General features: G+C 43.3%; 1 protein-coding gene across 14 annotated transcripts in view; it reads left to right on the plus strand.

Annotated features, from left to right (window-relative positions):
• The window catches only part of LOC140909632 (uncharacterized), a 110,814-nt gene that overhangs the window by 10,835 nt on the left and 82,187 nt on the right, over window positions 1-17,792 (plus strand). For all 14 annotated transcript variants that reach the window (XR_012158301.2, XM_073339405.1, XM_073339416.1 and 11 more), the window contains exons 2-3: window positions 5,005-5,226; window positions 6,616-6,682. The gene's annotated coding sequence lies outside the window, so the exon portion shown is untranslated. The remainder of the gene's footprint in view (window positions 1-5,004; window positions 5,227-6,615; window positions 6,683-17,792) is intronic.

Below are 17,792 nucleotides of genomic sequence, written 5' to 3' on the forward strand. Positions count from 1 at the left end.
CCAGCCGAACTTGCACCCCTTTCTGCACCTCTGCCCCCATATTGTGAGCATTCATGGCCCGCCATAGTTTCTATTCCCAGATGTGGCCCTCAGCCAAAAAGTTTGCCCACCCCTGAGCTAAGGGGTAAATCCTGGGGGAATCTGGTCAAAAAGTATGAAGCTTTCTGACTTGACCACATGTGATGAAAAATTGCTTCCACAGCTGTCAGATATCAGTTATAGGCCAGATTTCCAAAAGAGCTCAGCTTCCTTTTAGGCACTCAAATAAAGACAGATTTTAAAAACAGCTCAGCACCCAACATGCTGGTTCTTTTGAAAATCTGGCCAGTTGTTTTGTTGCCTGAATGGGACTTGAGGTTTTCTGAAAATATGGTCCCTATTATGGGTGCTGAGCCATTTGAAAAATTCTGACCGTGGTAACTGCGTGGGTGAGAAACAATGGGTGCTGTGACTAGAGACCAAATCCTCACTACTGCGAGGAAGTCCTAATAGCTGAGCTTTGATTCTTACTCCTGGGGGAAATCTATGCCACTGCGCACATGCAGAATTTTGTCCCCGCAGATTTTTTTTTTCTCAGCAGAAAATACATTCTGCCAGAGAGGCGCTGCAATTATGCCTTTCGCCCATCCGGGGATGCTATGGCACCAGAACAGAGGGCAGCTGGCTCAACCAGCCCCAGAGAGGGATGGGGAGAGGCTGTGTTCCTCACAGTGCCCTGCCCACAGGGCCAGGTGAGGAGCCACAGGATATGGGTGGTGCGGGGGAACAGACAGCAGGGCACATGGGGCTGCTGGGGGTCACAGACAGGGATTCAGAAGGGCTAGTGAGGGGCAGGCTAGTGCAGGGGCTGAATGGGAGTGGGGGTGCAGGGACATATGAGGACAAGGGGTAGGGGTGGCTGAGTGGGAGTGCAGGGTCACATGGGGATGGGGGAGGGGTGACTGGGGATGCAAGGGCACATGGGGACAAGAGATAGGGTGCAGGGACAAATGGGGATGGGGGAGAGGGAGTGCAGGAACACATGGGGCAGGAGCAGATGTGCCTGACTGAATGCGTGAGGCTAGGGGTCAGCCAGGGTCAGCATGAGGGAGGCTCCCCAATTCCCTAACAATCCCTTCTCCTGCCAAAAAACCCCCTGCTCCATACTTCCCACCCACACCCAACAACCCTCCAGGTTCACTTCCAGGATCCTGCCCAGCAATTACTTACCTCTCCCTCAGCTCCACCCTTACCCTTGATTCCCCCAAGCCTTTGCACTGCTTCTGAGTGGCACAGGAAATATGTTTCTGTATTGTAGTTTAATTGAATTATTACTCAAAGTTCTGTATTAATATGCTAGTAAGGAATCTATTTGTCAAAAAACATTTCCTGAATGTTTTATGTTGTCTATTGTTAGACATACTTGCCGACAGGTATTTTGAAATAAATTACCAAAATAATTGAAACTGGCGTGATTATATTATGCAGAATTTTGCAAAATTTTAAAATATTGTGCACAGAATTTTTAATTTTTTTGCACTGAATTCCTCCCAGGAGCATCAGATATAAGTGCAAAGTCCATGTATTTGCTCTAGTTCTTGCCTAAAAAAGGTGATTGTGGAAAATCACAGAACAGTACAGTATGGGCAGTTATGGGGCAAGCTTCCCTAAAATGCCTCAGTATTGCCCCGGAAAGACTGTGCATTCTATGCTGAGATGGTTAACAAGATTGTCAAAAATAAATCCAAACAGAAGGATGTTTTGTGAGGCTTTTTGTTCTAGAGCAGGGGTTCTCACAACAATTTTTTTTTTGGGTAGCCACACTCTGAGACCACCAACTCTAACTGGTGGCTGCTTGGCAATTTTTCCTAAAATACTTAATTAACTTTAAGAAAAAACAAATAAATATGCACATGAATCTGTCCAAATCATAGTACCATATATACTCATTCATAAGCTGAATTTTTTTAGTAAAAAAGGGAAGCATCAGGGAAGGGGGCAGCTTATGAATGGGTATAGAATGGGAGAGGTGGGACACAGCCCTCACCCCAAACAGAGGGGGCAAGGAGTGGCAGCACAGCCAGAAGGGAAGAGGCGGGGCCAGAGTCTCTCCGCTTCTGGCCAGGCTGCTCTCCCACCAGCCTCTGAAGTAGCTGCAGCTCCAGGGCTGGCAGGCTGCAGCCGTGCCGCTTGGTCCTGCCCCCCAGAGCAAGCTGTGGCCATGCTGCCCAGCCAGCCAGAGCACGCTATGGCTGAGCCAGCCCACCCAGCCCACTGGAAGACACGGCCGCACCGCCCGGTCTGGCCCGCTGGAGCAGCTCATCCTCCCCTGGCCCATTCCAGCTAAGGTGGGAAGGGATGGGATGGGGACGGTGTGGGGGTCACGGGCTAGGGGTGGGGTCATGTGCGGGGTGGTCACAGGGGTTGCTCCCTGACCCCCAGCTTCTCTCCCCCCCACCCCCCAAAAAAATTTCCCCACCAGTTGCTGTCCTGGCCCGTCAGGGTAAGCAGCTGGTGCACTGGGACACTTTGTTTACTTAGGTTTACCTCCGTGCCTGCGGACGCTTGAGGTAAACAAACCATCTCGGCCCTCCAGCGGCTTATCCTGGTCGCCCAGGAGACAAAGTTTGCTGACTCCTGAATTATAGGGTCGGCTTAAGAGTGGGTCATAAAATTTTTCCATTTTTACTTCTCCATCTTGGGGAGGGATGGGGGGGTCGGCTTATAAACAAACTGGCTTGTGATCGAGTATATACTGTAATTTATTTATGTAGGGTTTTTTCAGACTCAATAATAAAAATAATGTACAGATGTCTATTCTTTACCGGAGCTAAACAGAATAGAAAGACAAATAAGATGCTTTGCATGTTTTTGTCTTTTTTTATGGTTTCTTTTGATTTTTTGGCTGCATTTTTAGACTTGCTAGCTAGTAAATCTGCTTCTGTGAAAAGTGGATATTTGTATGTTTGTTAATATCACTTTTCACAGCAGTGGACCTGTTAGTTAGCTGAGAGGTAGTGAAAAGTGATATTAACAAATATACAAATATTACTTTTCACAGCAGACTCACTCAGCCCTGGCAAGCCGGGGAACAAATAAAGACTTGGCTGGGGAGGTGGATAGGGAGGCAGCAGGGGCGATGAGTGGGATGGAGTCCTGTGGTCGCGGGATGGAGCCCACTGCTGAGTAGTGAAAGCCCAGAACCCAAAGCCCCATGGTCAGAGCCTGTGGCAGGAGCCCACTGCCATGCAGCTGGAGCCTGCCATCCGCCACACCAGGGCTGAAGCCAGCAGCCCCAGGAAGGTGGGGAACTCACACTGGCTGTCTGCTCCTCAGGTGTTTGTGGCTCCAAAGTGGGGTAAGGCCCAACCCCTCCTGGCAGCCCCAGAGGAGGGGCCGCTGCTTTGTCCTCCCCCAATCACTACCCAGGAGGCTGTGGCTGCAAGAAAAGCTTTTGGTGGCCACTGTGGCTGCATTTGAGAAACACTGAGCAGTGGTGCTCAAACTTTTCCTCTCGTGCCCCCCCCCCCCCTTACCAGTAATGGAATGTGTCCGTGCTCCCCCGGGCTGGGAGCGGAGTCGCGGCTGGGGCTGAGAGCGGGGCTGGGAGTGGGGGCAGGGGGCCAAGAGTGGGGTCTGGGGTCTGGCGGCCAAGAGTAGGGGCTGGGAGTGGGGACTGGCAGCTGGGATGGGGCTGCAGGTGGGGCAGGAGCAGACCTGGGAGCAGGGCAGGGCTGGGTGTCCCTCCCTCCCTGCCCCCCCCATGGGTGCTGGCCTGGGCTGCACCGTGGGCCCCAGGATGTTCCTCCACGTCCCCCTAGGGGGGGCGTTCCCCACAGTTTGTGGACCACAGTTCCAGAGGTTAGAGCAGGGGATGGAGATCTGGGTTCTATTCCTGTTGTTGGTGAGATCCATTTGTGGTGGCCCTCTTTGCCACTTAAGCCAAAGTATGCATAGAGACTGTGGGAGACTGAGGGTGGCCCAGCCCCACAAAGTTTGCCTGTCTAGGCTCAGCACCCGATGGAAGGGGTCTCTAGTGGCCCTTGATAAGCCAGCATGCAAAGCCACAAAGAGGGTGAGCTAGGGAAGGGGTTGCAGGATCCAGTGACTCAACACTAGGGTGGAGTGCATTTCACCCTTAGTAACCTTGGGCAAGTCACTTTATATCTCTGTGCATCAGTTTACCCATTTTAAGAACAGGAGTTATAATTGCCTACCACTATACTTTGTCCTTTGAGTTCTTCCAGTGAAAGGCACTATATACTTGAATGCAAAATATTATTTATTATTAGTATAAATGTTGAAGAGTGTGTTGTCATCTGTTCTTTTATTACTTCACAAACATTATTTGGCTGTTTCCATCAGTGGAATATGGAATAAGAAAAAAAAATAACAAAATAATGACTTATTTCTGCATATTTAGAATTTCATGCTATCCTTTTCTTATAGTTCTTTGAAAAGAATTACAAAATTTATAAAAGAAATGAATGGTGGGCTAAAAGTTGAATAAAATGAATTTGGTACTGGTGTAGCCAAGATAGGTATTTGCCTACCTCTTGAGTTTGTCCAATTATTGCCTCTGAAAATATTCTATATATTTGGCGTGATTCTCCTCTGCCCTTCACCTTTGTACACCTGTGCAAAGCAAGTGGAACATGTGACCAAATCAGAATTCTCCAGGAACTTACACTAGTGGTAGAATTTTACCCCAGCTTTACACAGGTGTATATGACTATTTAAGGGGCAAGATAGCAGAGAATCAAGCTATTTATCTTTTGCCTTAACTTTCTGCTTACACAAGTCATTCCATTTCAGATTGTTTCTTTAAGATGTTCATAACTTCCTCTAACGTTTTCCTTTTGTATTAAGGCCCCCAATAAGCATGTGTGTTAGTGATTTGCCAAGTTGGGGCCTAAAATTTCTTATGTTTAGTCTCAGGTCATATACAAATGTTTAAGTTGCACATTATATAAACTTCCCACCTGCCTCATAGCAACTGTGTATCCTCCTCCCTATGTACTGCAGTTACCCCCTTCCGGATGTCCATCCTTGGCTAGATTCTGCAGTTACCCCTTTCCGGATGTCCAGCCTTGGCTAGATTCCTCCCTCAGTGCAGTCGTGCAGCTTCTCCTCCCAGCTTCCAAACCCTCTGGGATTTCTCCAGCAAGAGCCAGCTGAATCGTAGATGCACTGAGGAGTGCTGGTCCCAATGCTTCAAGAAAGTGCAAACTTCCCTGAGACACTATGGTATGTCTTAATGTGTGATGCTTACTTATTCCAAGAGGTTTAATAGTAATGTTGAATTGTGGGGCTTGAAATACCCATCTATTTAGATTTATTTTTCTCCATGAGCATGACTAACTTCAATCCTTTTAAAAAAACGTGGTGGACTCTGCTAACTTTACCTAAAGCTGTTATAAAATTAAATTGCCTTTTTATATTATAACAACGATAGCGCAGATTTTCAAAGATTTAGACACTGACAGATACAAATAGGCACCTAGTGGGATTTTCAAATGTGCCTAAGCAGGTCTGTGTCTCACTCCCATTGAAAACAGGCACTTAACTTGTTTAGGTGCTTTTGAAAATCCCACTAGGCACCTATCTGCATCTTTAAAATCTGGCCCGAGGTGCTATGTGGTTTGATGTTTTTAACAATTCAGTAAAAGCATGCAAACTTTTTAATTCATGAAAAGGAAAAATGACATAAGGATGAGGCAAAACTATATAAAATAGAATAGCAGAAGATTGAGAAGATAACACAAAATTCATATCCCTGGTACACTGTAAAATGTGTTTTCTTGGTACAGGTAGATATCACAGCAGAGTGGAGCAATGGATACAATACAGGACTGGTAGTTCATTAGAGCTGGGTTTTACTCTTAGCTGTGCTACTTACTTGCTGTGTCTTTGGGCAAGGTGTTTCATGGCTCTGTGCCTCAGTTTCCTCATCCACAAGATGGAATAATAATACCTACTCTCCTCTGCAAAGTGCTTTGAGATGTATGCATGAAAATGTGCCCATATAACTGCAAAAATTAGCATATCACACATGAATTACAGTTGTTGCACTTGCTTAGGTTGACTGAATTTTGTTGTTATAAACAAAACAAAGTGGCATGTCTCAGTGCGTATGTTGTAGTTAGATGGGTTCCATCCACAGACAATGAATTCCTGGTGATGCACTTAATAGATTCACCCTCTAAAAGCAAAGGACAGTATTGCTCTGGACATTGGTCAGGCCTCTGTATGCTCTTCTCAGGAGACCCATAGTGCTGGTAGGACATCCCCATAACAATGAAACATGGTAACATTTACCTGGCATTTGATTCAAAGTCTGTTTCCAGGACTCTCTAGTCATCCTAATTCTTATAAGGCCTGATTCAAAGCCCGTTGAAGTAAATAGGACTATTGACTTCAGTGGTTTTAGGATCAGGTTCCTAGTGAGTCTAGGGGTATGAATCTGCTTTCCAAACTTTTCACTCTTTCTAAACAATGATGACAATTTAACGACACTCACTTTTGGTTTTGTTTGGAAATTTTCATTGTGCAACTATGATATTTTCTTAGTCTTAGGCTGCTTGGCAAGCAATATAATTTGTCCTATTTTAATGTGGGGTATTGCATCTTTTATAGAACTCTGACTGTTGCCTTCTGGAGAGCACCAACATTTCATAAGAAAAAAGGCACGGAAGCACACAAGGTAATTTTATATGTTATTGAACATCCTGCTGGGTTGTAGCTAAATGCCATCTGCTGAAAGGTTGCAGTCACTATAGAGGGACACTATTCTCTGATTATAAAATGGTGCCTTATTAAAAGCATTTTTCATTATAGTGAGTCACACAAAACTACATTTCAGGTGAATTAAAATAGTTGAAATAATAATGGGTATGTTGCTCCTCTGCGTGCTAATAGTGTAGTAGATTTACTTTTTATTTTAGCTTTTTGGAGTGGAGGCAGAATAGTCTAGTGTTTAGAGCACCCAACTGGGAGTGGAGAATTCTGAAGTCTCTTTCTCGCTCTGCCACTGACACACATTTTCAGAAGTGTCCTGTAATTTTGATTGTCCAACCTTGGACGCTCAGAGTTTATGTTTTAGAGATGCTGAGTACCTGCAGTGCCAATGGCTTAAACTGGGGCTGTATATTTTTTAGCACCTATAAAAATCAGACCTTGGATGTTGAAAGCTAGGCACCCCAAAAATGAGAGAGGCAAAATTCAAAATTGCTTTTGAAAATGTTGGCATTAACATTTTGATGCCTTATTATTATCTCCTTGTGAGGCTTCATTGATTAATGTTTGTAAATGCCTTGAAAACCTTGGCTATAAAATGCTGTATAAGTGAAACATTTTGTTATTTTAGTACTACTATTAATAATAAATAAAGACTACTGTATGTTTAACTTTCACGGGTAATTTTAAACTTCTGCTATCGGCAATTATGAAAGAAAAGATCATTTAAACTGCATGTATAGTCAAGTTAAACAGTTTTAATAATATGCACATCATATTCATATTTCATATTTATTTTTTATTTTGGACTCTTATATTTTCACAGAGTAGTTAATTCAGTTCTGTTGATAGTTCTTGTGTTACAGTGTTAATTCTATAAGCTTGTTGTTATGGCCATCAGAATTATCAATAGATTTCAGAGCACAATAATGTTAACCATGTGCTTCTGTGGTACCAATGTTGTACTCTACTGTAAACAATCTTTGATCAGTGAAGTTTTCACAGTGAACCAGAATTTTAGATCTCATTATAAAACAATGTAATTATGTGCTGAATAAGAATAAAACCTCCGGAAAAGCATCTTGAAAAAGATGAAAGGCCTGAAGTGCTGATCTCATTGATCACTCTTTTTAACTGAAATAAAAAGAGATTACTTTGATTACAGTTAATTCTGTTTATATTATAAGGGAACAAAGGCATATAGTGCCAGATCCTCAACTTGTGTAAATTGCTGTAGCATAGTTGAAGTCATTGGGCGGTGACAACTTATGCCTTCTGAGGGTCTGTCCCATAAATTTTCCTACATAGGGATGTTCACTTTGTCCTTTAAATGACTTTAAAAAATCATAGTGCCCTATTGCTTGTTCTTAGAGCTTTTGCTTAAACAGTGGATATAGCTTTCCATCCTCTCACAACTGATATTGAACCAGACGTTTATTTCACATGCAGTAATATTTTTCACTGTTAATATTGAGAAACAGATAAGATTGTATGGTCTTTGGGGGCAGGGACTCTGTCTTCCTGTGAGGTGCCTTGCAGGCTTTTGAGCTATATTAATGAGTGATAATAATTTTATAATGGCTGCTTCGCTGCCCAGAAGTTTACTTTAGATTGAGGACAACAGCAGGGGATGGCAACAAAGAGAGATGACTGGGAAGGGCAGGACAAGGATACAAGGACAATACGATTGTGTGCTCACTTGGGATGCTAGTGCATACATGTGTCTTGATAATTAAGATGTATGATAATGAATTCTCTTTCTAGAAAGAATTAACATGAATTAAATGTAAGAGTGCAGAAAATAGACATAGGAACAGCCATACTGAATCACACTTCTCGTCCAACTAATCTAGTGTCCTCTCTGTGATTGTGGCCAGCACTGCAGATCTGGGTCAGATCTTGAGCCTTGTTAAGACTGCTTTGTGCCCCCTAGCATTGTGCTAAACATCAAACTGCAGGTCCTGAGGATCAGGGCCTTTGTGTTTTGTTCATGTAAATGCCTCAAACAGAAACTGTGAATCTGATGTTTTTATTGCAGAAACAGACTATAAATTACGTGTGGAGTTTGGAAATTGATGTGTCAGGTCTAAGTTAAGTGAAATGTGATTAGTGAGAAATGCTGGATACTGTATGCACACTTGTTGCTAACGCTTAAACAGGGCTTGATCTTGCAAGGTGAGGAAGTACTCTGTCTCCAGTCCAGCAACGCATTTAGATGTGCTCAGCACATTGTGGGTTTGAGTGCTTGGTGATCAGGAATGCATTACAGCTGGATATTTTTGAAGAAGAGCCAGTGTGGAATCCTGGCCCCGATGAAGTCCATGCAAGTTTTGCCATTGACCTCAGTGAGGCTAGGATTTCACTCCAGATATTCTAAGTTTATGTTAAAAACTTTCTGGGCTAAATCCTGCCCTCAATTACACCTGTCGAACCCTACCAGAGGGGAGAATTTGTCCATATGGCTTTAATTCAGTACTAGTGTCATATAGGTCTGTTTTCATTTTTTTTTAATGAATTCTGGATGATTCAATGGAATATCTACATGCCATGGAGAAGGAATTGGAAAATCACTGAAATAGCTTAATATAAAACTATATTACAGTAACAGGAGAATGTAGGTTTTAAAAATATTTATTGACTGTGTCTGTAGTTTGAGATCACCTATAATAAGCAATTCATTTCAGTTTGGCTTGACACCTTACAGGGAAAACCTCATAGCACTGAGTATGGTCCAAGGAAAATTAACTTGATTCCTGGACTAAAACTAGAAAGGGTTAAATAACTGGAAAACAGGGGAAACCAAACTGCATAATTAGATTATATTTAGAATTTGTTACAAATATACACAGTATCAATCAAATAAATTGTCTGATTTATTAGAAATTGCAACAAAGAGTCTTGTCTTATATGGTGAAATAAACAGATCTAAGGATGTGTTGTCTAGCCTTTCAGTATGGTGTGATAAATGTGAGATCCCTTTTTGAAAGGCTGTAACATGTAACAAGAAGAGTTTTCAGTTGTTAAAGAAAAAATCATAAGGGAAAAACATTAATGAAAGCTTTTATATCTGATTCTTGAATCTGTAATGACTTGTTTTTAGTGCATTGCCAATGTCCCACCAATGTTGGAAAACCTGGTATTATTTTCCTTCCAAACTGTCTTCTATAGCATAAGTAGAAAATACTGCACTGTTATCTGAAGACCTGATTCAAATTGTTCTTCTTTAAATCTAGAGAACTCCCATATTTCTGTAGGTGGCCATTTTATTTTCCTTATGTTTTTTCTTCTTTTTAACCAGGAGATCTATTCTCGGCTTATTTGTTTTCTTCAAGCTCTTTGTTGCCAATTTTTTTATTCTTTTCAGTACATTCAGTATGAATGGCTTTTATTTTATATTTAATATTACAAGAATGACAATAAAACCACAAAGGTAAGATCAAGAAGAGTGCACAAAGTACTCCTGCGTAAGGCCTTGTTTTTGGAACTAGTGGGAAAACACTGATGTAACTACAGTGCCATGTCTCCAGTCAAGCCATGCTATTTGAAGTTCAGGTCAAGTACAGTTCTGCCCCATGACCACCCTGGTGCTGCATTATACTTTTGCAGTTGCACTGGCATTTGGGTCCCTCTCCCTAATTTCCCAAAATAGCTTCCTGAAGCTGTGGTTTTTGGGAGAGCTTGGAAAGCTTCAGGGAGACCTGGGGAATTGTAGGAAATGAGGTCATATTCCTGCAAATCTCCTGGTGCCAGTGCTGTTGCCTAGTCCTTTTCTCAGGATGGTGGCCAGGATGACCAGTTAGCTCTTGCCCATTGCACAGCAAGAAAGGTTTCTGATGGAGCTTCTATAAAGCAGTGAGCAGACCGCCGAGGCAGTGGAGGATGTTCTGGTACTTGCTGAGAGCCAGAGACAAGTTTGCTGATGCAATCATGATGCAATGGTTGTGCTTTCATCACAATCCTAGGAGATGGCTCTCCACTGTGCTGGCAGATCAACTTCATAGGGTGACATGTCACTTTTGTGCCTGGACTATGATCCCAGACAGGTGGGACAAAACTATTCTCAAGCAGCATTGGCCACATAACTTTGAGATGAAAAAAGAGGCTCTTCTGTGCTTCTTTGCTTTGGCAGTGCAGTGAGTGCCATGCCATGAGGATGAGGGCTCCTCTCACCATGGAAAAGAGAATGCCGGTCTCCCTGTGGAAGGTGGCTTGCTACCTTAGTTACCAGTCAGATGGGCCAATTTGAGGCTTGGAAGTCTATTGGGGATGTTGCTATGGTGGAGGTTTGCAGGTCAATAGATAATGTGCTGCAGGAATGTGCGATCAAGGTGGCCAGTGTGCCAGAGATCATTGAGGGACTTAAACAGCTGGGAGTTCCTCATCTGTGCAGCAGCCATTGATGGAACTCATGTGCCAATTAGCAGTTGGCTCCTAAACACAAAATGGCTGCTGCCTCTGTAGTTGGGGGGAAGTGGACGTCACTCCATTTAAAGATGCAGTACACAGAAAAGAAATTATAACTGGCACATGCTACCTATACCACAAAAATAATTAACCTTCATAGAAGGAATAGCCTCATTCCCATTGTTTATTTTTATGTTCTTAAGTAGGAGAAATGTCTGCACTCTTCTCTACTTTTTTTTGTCCTACTTAACAGAAAATATCTAGTTGCATATGTATAACCCTCTATAAAACACAAATCCTCAGTCTGGCTTTTTTGGGATTTGAAATAGGTTCAACAGGATCAACCAACTACCACATTAATGTGCTGAGTCTGTTCTCTGGCAGCTACAAATGAATTTGATAACATGAAAAATTCCTGTATGGAAAAATGGAAAGCTGATCTCCAAATAAAATCCTCTCTGGGATAAGAAATCCCCTTGCACTATGGAATATTATTCAACATCAGACAAGGGCAAAGGACCAAATAAAACACTCAGTAATACATTTCTCAACCTTAAAACTTGTTTCATGAGATTAAATTTTAGCACAAACACAAGCTGACTCCTGCAGTCTTCACGCAGTCAAAACTCCCAATAGGAATTGCATACATATAAAGGGTGCATGATTGTCCTATTTGTGGTACTAAATCTGTATTTTTAGATAACATTTTCCATTACAAATTCAATTATGATAATTTTTTCCAGGTGTGGGAATTTGTTTATAATGGGCCAAATCCTGTTGTCTATATGTAAAAATGATCCAATTTTAATGAGAATTTTGCTTGAGTAAGGACTGCAGGTGAAATTGACACTCTAAGGCTCGAGTGGGACTTAAGTGGGGCATACAGCTTTTACTGGCCCTCTCCAGAGAGCTGAGTTTCGCACTGTATAATTTGGACCAGTATAATCAGTCTTTTGAATATCTGAGATGAACCCAATACATTTTCTAACATTCCTGGGATAAAAGAATTCCTGTTGTGATGTACTGAAAACACTGGACTAGATTCACAGGCTGCTTATGCTAATGTAAATGGTGGTAGAATTCCCTTGGGATGGAAACTCCACCAGGGGACTGAATTTCATTGGTTTTGCTGTAATGCAACTCTTGGGGCAAGGCATAGTTGCAGGGACTGATACAACACAAAAAGCGGATGGCATTGCCAGGAAAGGCATACACAGCATGCCAGGAGAGTCAGCGAATGGAGCAGCTTTCTAGAGAAGATGTAAGCAGTAAAGTGTCTGAGGCACCAGTGCACAATGAAATTGTTACCCCGGCAGAAACCTGACAGAGGTAGAAACATTAATTTCCCTCTAAAGAAGGTTGAATATCATTCAGGCATAATGGGTTCAGCTGGCACAGGCAAGTGTAATTACATCTTCCTTTGCCAGCTTAGCCAAATTTGTCTATATTGGGTATTTACTGTAGTTCCAAGATGCAATAGGAATAACCCACTAGGGAAGTTTTCTTAAGCCAAATGTAAGTAAAGTTTAAGTTTTCTCTTTGTCATACGATCAGAAACACTGTGTAAGAGGATACTTGCACCATCTGTATCTTCTATAATTATCCTGAACCCAACACTAGATTTTGTGCCCCTATTTTTAAAAGACATACTGCTAAATAGATTTTAAGAATGTTGCCTTTAGAACAATAAGTGAGCAGCACCATAGTACTAGTGAAACACCAGGAGCTTGGCAGGTCTCTGTCAGCTGAGAGAAATAGCAAAAGCAGTAGGATAAGATCAGACTAATTTATTCTACTCTTTTATGTGCAGCATACTGACTTGCAAATCCCATGGTGTTGGGAGAAAGTATGTTGTAAAGTCTGTTTCATGTGCTATAAATTACCTGAGGGAGAGTCTGAATTTTTAAAGGGAATTTAGATAATTTCTCTTTTTAAAAAAAATGCAGTATAGTAAAAACCATATTTTCAAATGTTCATGCTAACTTTATATATAAAAATAGACATTAAGCTGTAGATATTATAACTAGACTTCTGCATTCTGATTGCCAGCCTTTTGGTCAGTTTATAGAACTTGGCAGTCTGCAGTCAAAGAGGAGCCAAACGTTTTGTTATGGCTTTGGAAAGGGTGAGAAAGTAAAGAAGAGAAGAAAAAGATTTTTGAAGTCTTTGTTGAGATGTATGATGATTAGACTGATCTTACAAACCTCAGGGCTAGATCCTGGGATCTGGCAGAGCTATGCTCAGAACTAACATAGGACTGGAGAGGGAGGATATGAAAAGTTGGCTCTCAGACACCTCTCTGCTCTTCCAGTCCTGGGACTGGCTCTGAGACTGTTTCAGTCTATGCTGTAATTTAGCAAAGCCTCGGGGCAGCCAATAGTAACCCCTGACAGGTGGCCAGAGGGCCAGATGGCACTGTCTATGCCAATTTTATGCTTGCTGGAGATTCCCCTACACCTGAAGAGTCTCCAGTTGCCACATTACGGCTACTTTGCACTGTCTGAGCAGTAGAGCAAAAAACATCTGGAAGAGGGCCTGAGGACCTGACCCAACTTGTTTGCACAGAGAAGGGAGTTGAAATTCCTGAATTTTTTCTTGGTTTTGTTTTGAAAGCTCCATCTTTAGGATGAGTATGCTTCAGACTTGTCTAAGCACAAACTTGCAGTGATTTAATTTATCAGTTTAGTTACACTGGTGCAAAACTGTGTGGATGCACAAATCTGTTTAAAACTAGTTATAGCGGTTTAGCTTGCACTTGTAAATTGTAATTTAGATTTAAATCGCTTAAAGTATTGACACACACAACTGCAACAATTAAACTAAATTTGTTTAAAATCCCACCAGTCAACTGTGTGTTTAGACCAGCAAAGTAGGGACCCAGGCACCTTTATTAATAACTGGGGCGTTTTTACTTAGATAAGTAACAATATACAGTGTGTTAATTCTTCTTCTTCGAGTGCTTGCTCATGTCCATTCCGTGATAGGTGTGTGCATGCCGCATGCACGGTTGCTGGAGATTTTTCCCTCAGTGGTATCTGTAGGACTGGCTCTAGCGCCCTCTGGAGCCCTGTGCATATGTGCCCGTATCAGGGCGGTCAACCGCCCCCACACCTTCTCAGTTCCTTCTTACTGCCTGACCGTGATGGTTGTGGGAACGTTGGTTCTTGCTGTGGCAAGGTTTCTTTCTCAGTGGTTGGACTTTCTCTGTTCATAATCAGTATAGTTTCTAGAGTTAGTGTATATAGTAGTGGTAATGATTGTCCCTGTCATTAAGGGACTTTTTGCCCCATGGGTTGGGCATGCCCTGGGCTTCAAGCCTTATGCCTGTTGGTGGCAAGCTGATGCCAGTTAGTGACCCGCACCCTAGCTGTCTAAAGTGTCTAGGAAGAGTCTCGTGTCAAAGAGAAATGCTAGATCTGCAGGGACTTCAAACCCCACACCAGAAAGGACAGGAATATTCTGGTCAACTCTGGTCAACTCTGGTCCCGGTTCAGAGAATAGAGTTCATCGGGGCAGTGCTCTATTAGATCCACGCCAACGCCTCCCTACCGGAAGCCCATTTCCAAGCTATGTCAGACCTGATTTCCAGGGTCACAATTCACCCACTAATAACTGCTTGGATCTGCCTCAAACTGTTGGGTCACATGATGGCACGTATCTACGTGGTGTAGTATGCAAGGCTACGTCTCAGACCTCTACACATGTGGCTGGCATCAGTCTAATTCCTGAGCAGACAGAAACTGGACTTGATACTTATGATTCTGCCTCTGGTCCTCACTTTGCTGACTTGGTGGAGAGACCTGGGATCTGTAATGAAAGGGGTAACCTTTGCTGCCTCTCATCCATTGGTAACCTTAGTCTCAGATGCATCAGACCAGAGTGGGGAGCCAACTCAGCAGTCTCAGGACTCAGGGCCTCTGGTCCTCCCTGCATATAAACATCATGGAACTGCGGGCAGTACGCTTGGCTTTCCATTGTTCCTTCCCCAGATCTCAGGCAAAGTAGCACATGTCTTGATGGACAACACTGCGTAAATGTTTTACATCAACAAGCATGGAGCAGCTCAATCTTCAGCCCTGTGCCAGGAGGCCCTCCAGCTGTGGGACTTTTGCGTGAAACACGCCGTTTACCTTGAGGCGTCACATCTCCCGGGAGCCCGAAATGCACTGGGGGATCACCTCAGTAGATCCTGTCCCTCTCACCACGAGTGGTCTCTTCACCTGGAGGTCATCAGTGTCATCTTCCAGAAGTGGGGGCCTCCCCAGACGTACCTGTTTGCCACTAGACAGAACAGGAAAAGGCATCAGTTCTGTTTGCTGCACGGGCACAGCATAGGCTCCCTCTTCGATGCCTTCCTCTTCTCGTGGGCAGACCACCTACTATATACCTTCCCACTGATCCCCTGGGTTCACAAGGTCCTCCTAAAAATCAAATGGGACAAGGCAAAGGTTATCCTGGTAGCTCCAGTGTGGCCATGCCAGCATTGGTTTGGTGTGCTTCTGGACCTCTCAGCGGCAGCTCCACTCGCACTCCACCCTGCCCAAACTTGAGTTCTTAAGACCACGGCCAGTAGCTTCACCCGAACCTTCCCTCTCTGCACCTGACAACATGGTTGTTGTGTGGCTGATCCCTGAAAAGCAGGCCTGCTCAGAGCAGGTTTGACAAATCTTGATAGGTTGCAGAAAGCCTTCCACCAGGGCTACCTACCTGCCAAGTGGAAATGTTTTACTTGTTGGGCCTCCGAGTGGAATCTCTCTCTATCCCGGTCTTCTCTGCAGTCTCTCTTGGACTATCTGCTCTACCTGGACTACCTAAAACATCAAGGTCTGGCTCTCTCTCTGTTAAGGTCCCCTTGGCAGCCATTTCAGCCTTTCACCCTCCAGTGAATGGCAGATCAGTGTTCTCCCATGAGATGATAGGTTTCTCAAGGGGCTGGAAAGATTCTACCCTCAGGTTCATGATCTGATCCCCTCATGGGACTTAAACCTGGGTCCTGTCGAGGCTCACGAGCTGTTAGCGTCATGCCTCATACTGCTTCTCTCTTGGAAGGTCGCCTTTCTGGTGGCAATCACCTCTCCCAGAAAGGTCCCTGTGATCAAAGCCCTGATATCAGAACTCCCTTATATGCTGTTCTTCAAGGACAAGGTCCAGCTGCGCCCTCATTCGGCCTTCCTAGCAAAGCAGGTGTTGCCGTTCCACAGAAACCAGGGCATTTTTCTTCCTGTTCTTTCCAAAACTTCACAAGACTGCTGAGGAACATTGGCTTCATATGTAAGGCAGGCTCTCACTTTCTATATTGAGAGAACTAAACCCTTCTGCAAGTCCACACAACTCTGTGTAGCAGTAGTGGAAAGGATGAGAGGGCTATTGGTGTCATCCCAAAGAATCTTATCTTGGATAACCGCCTGTACCCGAGCTTACTACGAGCAGGTGAAGGTTCTGGCTCCAGCCATCATGACCACTCATTCCATGAGAGCCCAGGCTTCGTCAGTAGCATTCCTTGCACAGATACCAATCCAGGATATCTACACAGCTGCAACATGGTTGTTGAGTCATAGCTTCATATCCAACTATGCCATCACCCAACAGGCCCATGATGATGCCAGTTTTGGGAGAGCAGTGCTGCAATCAGCATGTCCCCTCCAGGGGTTCTGCTTGTGAGTCACTTAGCACGGAATGGACACAAGCCAGCGCTCGAAGAAGAAAAAACATTACTAACCTTTCGAAACAGTTGTTCTTCTAGATGTGTTGCTCATGTCCATTCTATGATGCACCCTCCTACCCCTCTGTCAGACTTACTGTCAAGAAGGAACTGAGAGGGTCTGGGGCCAGCAGTGCCCCTTACACCGGCGCATACATCCAGGGCTCCAGAGGGCATTAGAGCCAGCTATATGAATATCAGTGAGGGAAAAATCTCTGGCAACTGTGCACACACACCTAGCATGGAATGAACATGAGCAACATATCTTAAAGAACAACAGATACGAAAGGTTAGTAACCATTTTCTCAAATAGTAATACCCAGTTGTACATATTCTGTAGTAATGTAGATCTATGCTTATTTAATATTTAAATTCTATAATCTGGTTTGAAATATTTAGTCATTCTTATATTAAAGAAAAGGAAACACTGTACTCTTCCATGTACTGAAGCCCCTGTGGGCTTGCCAACATGAGTTATTCCAGAATATATTCTGGAATAACTCCAAGCATAGTCACTCCTATTTGAGAATAGCTGTTCTTCTTTAAATTTACACCATAATTTATTCTGCAATAACTTTCATGAGTGGAGAAGCCCTTAGACACTGAAACACCAGAATTGATGCAAATTCATGTATTATGATACTGTGTTTTATGTGAAATACATGACCCAGGGCTGCACAATACTTAATGTATGTTTATAGTAAAAAGGACAGATTTCCCCCCCCCCCTTTTGTAATTCTTTTGTCTGCTAACAAAAAGATAAGTAACATATAAGCTACCTGTGGTAAATACTTACATTTAAAATACTTGAATAGATTATTTAAGTAAGGCTTAGATGCTTCTTTGTAGAGCTTTTTATGGTTTTCCATAGAGCCATCTTCCACATGCATGCAAAACTATTACAGTTCTATTATTTACATCTTACACCTTTAAATTCCTAGGAGTCTGTCGTCTGTAGAGGCAGCTGCCATTT

This window comes from Lepidochelys kempii, chromosome 3, assembly GCF_965140285.1.
Source record: "Lepidochelys kempii isolate rLepKem1 chromosome 3, rLepKem1.hap1, whole genome shotgun sequence".
In the NCBI taxonomy this organism is placed as follows: Eukaryota; Metazoa; Chordata; order Testudines; family Cheloniidae; genus Lepidochelys; species Lepidochelys kempii.